The 10,552-nt window shown below is 36.7% G+C and overlaps 1 protein-coding gene across 3 annotated transcripts in view; it reads left to right on the top strand.

The window, feature by feature from the left end:
- The first annotated feature begins 490 nt into the window (after positions 1-490).
- PCMTD1 (protein-L-isoaspartate (D-aspartate) O-methyltransferase domain containing 1) overlaps positions 491-10,552 on the top strand; it is a 65,364-nt gene continuing 55,302 nt past the window's right edge. For 2 of the 3 annotated variants that reach the window (XM_023537817.1, XM_011372123.2), the window contains exon 1: positions 495-746. The gene's annotated coding sequence lies outside the window, so the exon portion shown is untranslated. Of the gene's footprint in view, positions 747-10,552 lie in introns of all 3 variants that reach the window. The other variant, XM_011372122.2, reaches the window with a different exon arrangement.

Below are 10,552 nucleotides of genomic sequence, written 5' to 3'. Positions count from 1 at the left end.
CTCAGGGAGGCGGCGAAGAAACCGAGGCTACACAGGGAAACACGCGGGCCCCAGCGGCGGAAGCGTTAACGCGAGATGGACAAACTTTCTCAAGGCACAATCTTGAGAAAAATTCTTGGCTCTTCAGATAATCTGGTAAGCACTCTTCACAAAAGCCTCCGTAGAGTTACCCTGCAGGTAAGCACCCTCGCAAATACTCCGACACCGAACGGTCTTGTTCCCGAGCGCGGCGGAGTTGAACGGCCTCACTGAGGTAGGGCGTCCATCCCTGTGATCGCAGCTCCGCCACCACAGCCCGCCTCACGGGCACTCTGCCCCAGAGCCTCCAAACGCAGGCAAGGTGGCGTGGAGGCTGAGATCCTACTCTCGCGGGATCTCTCCCAATCGCTACGGTGCCCAGGCCCCTGTCAAGACCTCGCGTTTTTTGAGCCTGGGGGCGGAGCGATCCCAGAGGGGGCGGAGCCGGATAGAGGCGTCCCCAGGCCTTGTTGACTTCAGCATCCTCGAGCGGCTCTCGCGCCTGAGGCTCTCTGCGCATGCCCAGGATTCCGACGACTCTAGAGGCCGCGACGGTCCGGCTTTCTCAGCTGCGGGTCCGGGCGCCGCCCCTCCCCCCGACGGCGGCGTTGGCGACTTTGGCGGCGTTGTTTGGCGGTGGCGGCGGCCGGCTGCTGCGGAGCCGGCCGAGTCTTAGCGCCTGACCCTGCGCGCCGCTGCGGCGGGTCGGACCGACCGCCTCGCCGCAGGTACTGCCGCCACCCGTGCTCGGGGTCGTGCGGGTCGGCGTGTTGGGCGTGCTTGGGTCAGGCGGGCGGCGGGGTGTCGAGGGAGGTGGGGAGATCCGCGGCCAAGGAGTTGAGGGGGTGAGGGATTGAGGGAGTCTGAGAGGTACGGAGCGGCAGGGAGGTCGGGGGCCAGGCGGCTGAGAGGGGCCGGAGGCGGACTGTCCTGTAGCTCTGGCCGGCTCGGGGGCCAAAGACTCCGCGACGCTGCGGTCCTCAGACACCCGCGGGCCTTTTCAGACCCACCCCGTGACACTGTTGTTGTTTTGATTTTGAAGGAAGAGAACCCAGCCTACGTAAGCTCAGGACAGCCTTGGAGGCCGAGGCTGGGGAGGGATTTAAGAGGCTAGACTAGGCGCTACGAACATTTTCTTACTTTCTGTTTTTCCGTGTAAGCGTTTACTACTGTTTAAGTGTGGTGCCCGCTAGTCCTTAGAATATTTTAAACAGTTTGGAGAGGACTCAAGTGTAGAAGAACCAGAGGGAGTAATTTTGCAAATTCAAGATTTCTTTTTTAACTCCTAGTACTGTTTTTGTATGTCCTCCTTTTAAAATTGGGAAATCATAACTATATTTTTAAATTAAAAATTAGAAGAATTGGGGTGTGGAGGATAAAGTATGGTTTTACCAGTAGTTATTTTCTCCCAGTTATTTTTAATTACAAAAGTACTACGTACTATTTAAGAAAAAAATTAAGCAGCCAAACACCGGAGACGTCGCTACCCTCCCCCCCCCACCTTTCCCCCCTGTTTATACCCATGGTAGCCAGTCTTCAAGTGTGATTAGCCATGCAGGGTTTTTCTGTGTGTATGATAAATATGTTTTAAAAGTAACATTGGGATCATATATAGTATATAGTTTTAGCCACAATATTCACAGATATTCTTCCATTTTATAACCTCATTCTTTTCAAAAGCTACATAGTTACACACTTTCTTATTGCTGAACGTTGTCTCCAAATTTTCTGTAATCTTTTAGCTTTTAAATAGCTTTTTAAAAGGGCTGAAACATTTTGCAACATAATGTGGTAAAACTTTCAGAATGTCTAAGGGCCAGATGGGGATACTTACACATATTAGGCAAGTTGAGTAATATGTTTACACAGAGCTTAATGGTAGTTTACATGAGGCTTAGATGACTTCATAAAGCAGGTTTCTAAAATAGTTTACTTTTTGAGTTTTGAAGTGCATTTTTCAAAGTAAATTTAAATTCCATATGGTCAGTTGAAAATAAATTCAATTCCTTAAACATGAACTGGTTCACGTGTAGTAAAAAGGTAAGGTAGAAGGCCAGTGGCTCAGAAGTTTGTATTTCATACAGGTTAAAAAAAAAAACCCTCAGAAAACAGCCAGGGATAAAATATTTTGATAGTAACCCATAGAGAGTAAGCCGTAAGCCGTAAGGGTAATAACTACACTATTAAGACGGAAAGCTAGGAACTCCCTATTACATTTTGTATTTCTGTGTGCAGAAGAGCTGGAGGCTTTGTTGGTTTAATCACTGATTTGTATTTATTAAAAATGTACTGTGTATTCATCTTGGTGCTAGCTTCCAGGGAAAACAACTGAGTAAGATAATCACAGAGAACACTCTGTCTGGTTCTAAACATGTATAGCCTGAAATCTTAGGCTCATTTGTGTAACATTTTATTATTTAGAGGGCTGTTTAAAAGGAATCCAAAGCATCCATGACATTTTAGTTACCCCTGCTGGTAATACGCTCATATATTTTTCACAACAACATAGGTAGTATTCTCCCTATTCTATAGATTAATAAATAAAAGCTCTGAGAGATTAAGCTGTTCAAGGTCCCATAGCTGTTTTAGTGGTGGTAACTGCATTAAACTCAGGTATGCTTAATCCAAGAACCTGCTTTCTACTCTGCCATGCTACCTTCCATTAATGAAGACTGCCTTAACATGTTCCTTAGAGACGTGAATATAATCATATGTAATAAAAAATAATCTAAAGGATAAATAGTGTGAAACTCAAATTGTTTATTTTTAGATGAGGTTTTTGGTGGTGTAATATTAAAATCTTAAATTCCTTGAACCAATGCCATTAATCAAGAAGATGAAGAGATGTGTTACTTTAGTCACTTCGCTTGATGCTCAGGTAAATTTGGATATGATAGTAAGTCGTAGTTTCTACAGGTGCTTTTGTTTCTTACAAACTTGAATAATCTCATTACATTTAACAAGTTTATGAACCCAGTTACACTATTTGTAAACTATAAACTGATGAAAAGAATAGAAAGAGGGCCCTAACAACATTAAAATGTGCTTATTTCATTTTTGGTTTTTTAAAGTCCCTTAAAAATGCACGATGACAATTTAATAGGATTTGTGTCATAATATTATGTTACATTAATCTATTTTAGTTTTCCAGCAGATCTGACAACTGTAGTTTAAAGAAATATGGCAAATACTGAATTTAATAAAGTATGGTCAGTTGTAACATGTACTTGAGGAAAAAACACCCATAGAGGGAAATATTTGAGCTTTTATTCTTGGCAATTGTTAAGGATAGTAATTGGATTCACATCTAAATGGCATATCTGCCATCTATTATCTCTTGGACATCTTAACACTGGATCTGAGTGGGTTTTATAGTTGTGGTACACAACAATGTTTCTGTACCAGAAAGAAAGTTTATTTTCAACCTTAGCCTGAAAATCCTTTTGGGGACATATATTCCTGAGTAGCCAAAAATCAATAAACTATTTAGATCCTATGAATGCTAACAGAAGCATCAGGTATGAACTCCTGGTGGTTTAACTATAAAACAACTATTGTGATTTGTCATAAAAGACCTATTCCTCGACAGTTCTGTTTTTAAGGAAACTGGTTAAGATGAAAGAGAAGCTGAAATACAGGGAGAAAAACCTGAAAAATGGCTGTCAAGTAGACAAAAGGAGAGAGTTTCCTCAAAGAGAATAGGTCATCAGAGTCAAACCTGTAGATGGATATCAAAGAATATGAGAATTTAGACATTGTAGTTCTTTGAGCTTTGACATACTGAAAAAATAGCTAATTATTGTCCTGTGTTAGAGCTGTGTTTTGCTGGAGGTTGACTTGGAATAAGGAACACTTCAGTAACTTGCAGGCTCTTAAAAACCTATAATAATCACATTATTGTAAATCAGTTCAGATTATAATCTAAAGTAAAAATGAGCATCTGAAGAGCTGTGGAATATGAAGTGCTGTGAAGTTCTTGTCTTCGTTATTTCTCCAAGCCATTATCTCAGACTTGTCCTTTTTGCGATTTTTGTTCATTTTTTAATCTCATTTCTTAAATACAGGTGCTACTTTAGATTGAGTTCTCATCTTTTTTAGAGGTTTTTTTTTTTCCCCCTCTTTTCTGGCCCTACGCAAACCCACGGTTTCCACTGTTCATTCTGTTCTGTTTGTCGAGGCCACAGTTCTGCATCACCAGCCTCATTTTCTTTTTCTGCGTTCACACTTGACTTTTGTTGTTCTCCTTGTTAAACTCTTTAAGTGGCTGTCATTTTTTTTTTTAATCTTGAATCAGTAGATTTAAAATTCAGCTGTTTCCTTTGTAAATTTAATAATTTCTCTCATTTCCTTGTTTATATTAATGAGTTTAAACATTTTCTTAGGCTCAACATCAACGATCATTTTTAATTCTTCATTCTCTCCTTTTTTTCAGAATTTTTTTGTCATTTTATTGCATTGTGGTACCTGATTCTCCTGTCTCTGTTCTATTTTCCCAGCAGCTAAGTACTTTAAATCCTTTTGCCTCAACTTCCATTAACAGGAGACATCCCTAATCTCTAGATTTTACCATTTATCATGCATACTGTTATCAAATTAATTGTTCTAAATGCAGCCCTGATCATGTTTTCCCTGCCTAACAGTAGCCAAACAGTGATTGAATGCTTTATCAACCATTATCCCTCTTTGTTCTAATTGGTCCTCATAATAGTTTTACATTGTAAGTACTATTATCCCACTTTACAGATGAAGAAATTGAGACATTAGCCTGAAGGTGTTGCTAGTAGGTAGAACTGGAATTTGAATCTTAAGCACGTCCTAACTTTCAAATCTGTTCTTGACATACTGCAGATCAACTCTGGAATAAAGTCCTTGTTCCTCAGTGTTACTTTCCAAAATGGCATTATTTGGCCCCAGTGCTCCTTTTCAAATTTATTTCTTTTTTCATTCAAACTTAAATTTACAGTCTTTCTGTAAAAATAAAGTAAAATTTTTTAGCTTCTCATGCATTTTCACTTCTTGGGATTTTCTTCCTGTCTCATCTCTGCCTTTTGAAGTCTTCCATGTACAGGCTAGCTTATATACAATATTTCACGACAGCTTCCTCTTCCCCTGACTTCCATGTACAGGCTAGCTTATATACAATATTTTACGACAGCTTTCTCTTCCCCTGACTTCCTCTCATTCATATAATTGTTTAACTTCTTAATAACTTTCTACTCTGAATTTATTTTTGAGTACTCTAAAGTAGTAATTGAATTATGAAATGCTTGAAAGCAGAAAGCATGTCTAATTGTTCCTTATATCTCTCATTGGATGCTCAAGAAATAATGTGTGAACAAATATGAAAATGATCACTGGTCAGGTCAGGAGCTGCTTTAATGGCATTTAAGTAGTATTTGATTTTAGTCGCTAGATGGCACACGATAGTTTATTGGCGTTTTTATTTGTATATGTAGCAAAACCAGATTTTTTTTTTTTTGTAGGATATCAGGTGAGTTTTTATTTTCAGATTGATTACTAGGTAATTATGATAAGCTGTTTATTTTTTAAAAATTCAGTTTTTTCCCTGTATGACATGTCTCATTGTTATAGTATATAAATTTTTTTAACAAGTAGCTTGACATTTGAATAATTTTCCATACTGTTGAATTTGACACATTTTCACATGAACTATATAATATTTTCATAAGCTCTCTAGCCTCACATTTTCTTCTGTGCTGATATGGATATGAAAAATAGAATAAAATTATGTCTATACTGCAGTGTCATCTTATTCCTTTTGGTGATATCAGGAAGCTTCAACTATGTGATCAGCTGAAATGCCCTCACACAGATTATATGTAACTCTTTGCTTCATAAAGATCCATGTGAAATTTTGGAGTTACTGAATCTCTCAAGATTAATAGTTACCATGAAGAAGTTACAGTGATATATTTCTCCAATATCTTAACCTCTACATCCTAGGTTGTATTATAGTTTAACCACTTAATAAGTAATTCCTGCTTTATTTATAATCTTTGCTGTTAGGAATTGCGAATGTAGGAAACCTTGGTGATGGTGGTGAGGGTGACATTTGATTTTTTCTTTTTGGAATGCTAAATGCATGATTAGAAAGGAATGAGATTGATTCTCTAATTAATTGGTCAGTATATTTGCTCTCAATTTTATAAAGTATTATAATCTCAAGTACTTTCCTGAAGATAAAAGTTTTAAGCAAGTTTGAAATCATTGATTTTTAAAATAGATAACCGTCACATAGTTCAAGTGGTACAAAAAGTTTTATAAACTGAAATTGTCTCTTCCTTAGCCTTTCACTTTCCCCACTGGGAGGTAGCAACTCATCTCTGGAATGATAGGAAAGAAACAATTTATTTGTATAGAAGTAAATATGAGTAGGTGACCTTTTTTTTACACTCACATAAAGATGAGTTGCACTGCAAACCTTTTTTCATTTGTGTCTTTCACTCAATATCTCTCGAATATTCCATATTGGATAAAGAACTTCATTCTTAAAAAAATTTATAGATCGAATATAATTTATTTGTCCATATTCTCTATGGATGGCATTTAGGTTGTTTCCTTTTTTTTTTTTTTCCTGTTACACCCGTTGAGGCAGCACTGTGAAGGAAGAAAATAAGTAGATTTTTCCTTGTGGGGCAAATAAAGTTTGAAATTTGAATTGGATGTTCCTTGGCAGGAAATGAAATAGATTCCTTTTCTGTCCTGATGCTTAATGGGTAAGTGAACAGAGAGGAGGTTGGAATCATGGAAGATGCTAGAATCCGTAGTTGGCAATTGAATTGGAAGGTTAGAGATGGCCTTGGTTGGTAACAGCTCCTATGACCAGTTGTCTGCTCTGGGCAAGAGTCAACCCTGCATGTATTGAGTTCTGTGCTTAGAAGTGATACTAGCCATCTGGAAACTGGTCTTTGGGACTATGGGCTATAATAGTATATTTAACATAGGAAAATCTGTTCAGGGGATGAATTAAGATCCTTGGATCATCTAGAAAGAAATGTCATGGCCTAAGGTGCAACATATTTTCTGTAATTTTTTTGTAGAATTATATGTTCAAAAATAAGATTTAAACTATGAAATAAATGAAGCTAAGCAAATTCCTTCAGTAAACCTCCGCCATTCACATGTTTCATGTGGGTTGCTTGGGTAATAGTTTTTAAACAGTGTGGTGTGAATCCTTTCAGGCTTTTTTATGTAAACAAAAATCATATAGTCATGCATCTTAAGAATGTCAATCAGAATCTTATTGAATAACAATAAGGATGATAAAATAATTTTATGAAATAAATGAATAGATGATGATGGGATATAAGGTAAATAGTGAATGCTATTTGGTTCCTTCAGACCAGGATGTTATAATTACAGAGCATTACTTTGTAAAGTAAAACAGCTACTTAGTTTCTGTACCTGGTCTATCTGGCTACTCCTGGCAAGTCATTTCAAGTTTCCCAAGATGTGCTTTTAATTAGCAGTTTTGACTTACTGAATAGTGATATGTTATTTTTTCTTCATTTTTTAATCATTCTGTGCTGTGAATGGGATTTGAGTGTTTCTGATAGGCATCAAAAATAGTTTTTAGATATTTGATAGCTAGGTCATTTCTTTTTACAGTTATACTGTATATGCTGCCTAGGTCTGTATGTTTAGATTTTTTTTTTTAACGCAAGTAAAAGGTCATTTGTTTTTGCATCTGTCCCCATCTAATAGCAGTAGGAATTCAATATAGAAAGACTAGAAAATATGGATAAAGTAGAAACAGATTATCAGCATATTATCACTAAGGGATAGTATGTCCTTTAGTTAGTTCTGAGAGACTTCTATGTTAACGAGAACACAACTAGAAAAGCCCAGCTTTATACATTTTGTTGCCATATAAGGCAAATAGATTTGATGATGGAAGCATGGAAAATGTGAGTGCTTGAGTTTTCACTGACCTAGATACTTTGTTTGGTAATCACAGCTGTGGTAGGGCCTCAACTTAGCATGTCAGGTGATCTGTGCACATATATGGCCAAGCACTTGACAGTTTAGCTGTTGGTGATGGGAGCTACAAGTGTGTTGGTGGATGGATCAGTCAAGTGATCTCTCCCTGCTTCTGGGTTAACAGTTTAGAGCTTTGGTTTTGATCATATGTCATTGTATTTTCATAGTTCATCTTTGAAATACTGACTTCAAGTTTGTTAGAAATATTTAGAAATGCCATAGTTCAAAAAATAAACACAAAACAATTTTCGTTACAGTAATTAGGATGGTTTATTTTATCCCTGTGACTCTTGTAAGTCCTAGTACTCTGCTTTCATGTTTTCGTAGTTTCTTGATGACTACAGTGGATTTTAAAATCCTTGGTCACCTTTCTATTTAAATATAAGAACAAATTTTGGAACACATAAAGGTAGTCATTATAGTTTGATCATCTGTCAGTGGTCCATGTATTGTAAATACCATCCTAAAAGAATTACTTTAAATACTTGTAAACCATTTTAATGGACTTGACTTTTTTTCTGCAAATAGAATGATTTGGATCTCTTTATGAACCAGAGAAATTGGAAAAATAAAAGATTTAGACTTTTCTGTGATTCACTTAAATATTTTTGTACTGTAACCATGAAATTAATTTGGATCTAGAGGAAAGAGAGAGAGAGAAATCACCATAGACTTATAAAGTAGTTGAGCTACTTGATTATGGCAAAAAAGCTTTATATAAGCTTTTTCTTGTTGAAGAGTTCAGTTATTACTGTATTATTAAAATACATTACTGTATTACTGTATTTTAATAATACAGTAATAACTGGTTTTTTTTTTTTTTATTATTCCGTTATTACTTGTTTTATTGTATCTAGATAATAAAATGAATGCAGTTCATACTCATAAATTTTCATGTCTGTGATTACACACACACATACATACACATACATGTAGACACAGCTCCAGTAGGCATTGTTCACATAGAGTACAACATAATTGGCATTCCCTGTACTGCTTCAGGAAAACTCATACTATGTTCGTTTGAATGGTGCTTCCTCGAATTGTGCAATATAAAATTGTAATATCTTTAGATGCTTTAACATTTTTTTGTTTCCATAGAACTTTCTATTTATTTAATCTTAACAGTTTTGTCAAAGAGGCAGGCAAGTATCATTCTCATTTTATAGATGCGTGAACTAAGACAAAGTTACTTCCTTTTCCTGAATCTGTCTTCTTTTTTTATAAAATGATATATAGTGTTTAAGGACACTGGACTTGGTGTAAGGTAGGTCTAGAACTCAACCCTAGTTCGGCCTCCTAAGCAAGTTATTTAATCCCTTTCTTTGGTTTCTCATTCTTGAAAATAATATTAGAGTTTTGTCAAGGTTGATTTAATGTCTTTAAAACAGGCTAGACCTTTAAATGCAGTTAAGTACTCAACAAATGATAGTTGTACTAATAACAAAGGTAATATTTTTTGAGTCATACTACTTTTTAAAGATTATGAGATTAACCAACACTTGGCAGAGAGCAAGGGACCTAATACAGTGGTGGTATTCATTTAATTAAAGGCCAGACTTGGGGGCAGTCTCACCATCAATACTGTGGACATGGAGAGCAAGGAGTTAAAAAAAAGGGCCTAAGGATAGCAAGAACAGTAATTAATTACAGTCAAGGACAGGCAGTTGAACCACATTAGGTCTAATATAGTTGTATGTAAAATAAAGCAGATTTGAATCTTCTAGTCACACAAGAAATGAGATATTACTGCGTTGAAAGGGACAGAAAAAATTCTAAATTGTGGAGTATTTATACAGTACCCATTGGCCTCTGAGGTGTTCTTGCCATGCCATTATCACTAATGTTTCTTGTAATGATTTGGAACCACTAAGAAATGGTTGAATTATGTTGGATATTCTCTAAGGCCATGGAAGTGTTAACACTATATATAGAAAGACTTTTGTTAATTTGTTTTTAATCTTTGAAACTTAAAGGAGGCATCTTTCAGTATCTAACAGTTCTTTTTCCAGTAGTGCTAGATAAAAATAACTTTATTTTACAAATTCGAATATGTACATTATTTCATTTGATTCTTAAAGCTGAGTTATAGTTGATGGTAAGATTAATGGCTGGTATGAAGTTAATGGCCACTGTTATGGTAAGGGCCAGGAGTTCAAACCTTCATAAATATGTTTGATTCTGGGCTTTTTTTCTTGTTGATAGCCCAAAGCTTGTTTAAAAAGTTTAGTGTCTGCTTGCCTCCTTTTGTACGTGTTAGTGCCTTCTGTTACATAGAGCATTATTAAAATCAAAGCCTACTCCTAAATGTCTTAATTTCCTTTTGCCTAGTATGTCTACCCATTCATTTTTAGTGATACACAAAAAGCATTTACCTGCAGGGCAGTCTGTTTTTAAAAGGGTGCTCCCTCTTGAGGCCAACCTGGAATCATGCTACATTAAAGTTTGGACAATTTTGGATTTGCTGCAAATATCTTGGTGGTTATCAAAAGCTAAGAAAAGGTCAAGGCTATCATGTGCAGAGTTTTATTCA

Source organism: Pteropus vampyrus, unplaced genomic scaffold, assembly GCF_000151845.1.
Source record: "Pteropus vampyrus isolate Shadow unplaced genomic scaffold, Pvam_2.0 Scaffold201, whole genome shotgun sequence".
Classification (NCBI taxonomy): Eukaryota; Metazoa; Chordata; class Mammalia; order Chiroptera; family Pteropodidae; genus Pteropus; species Pteropus vampyrus.
The sequence above is the reverse complement of the archived record's forward strand: the minus strand, read 5'-3'. Positions and strand labels throughout refer to the sequence as shown.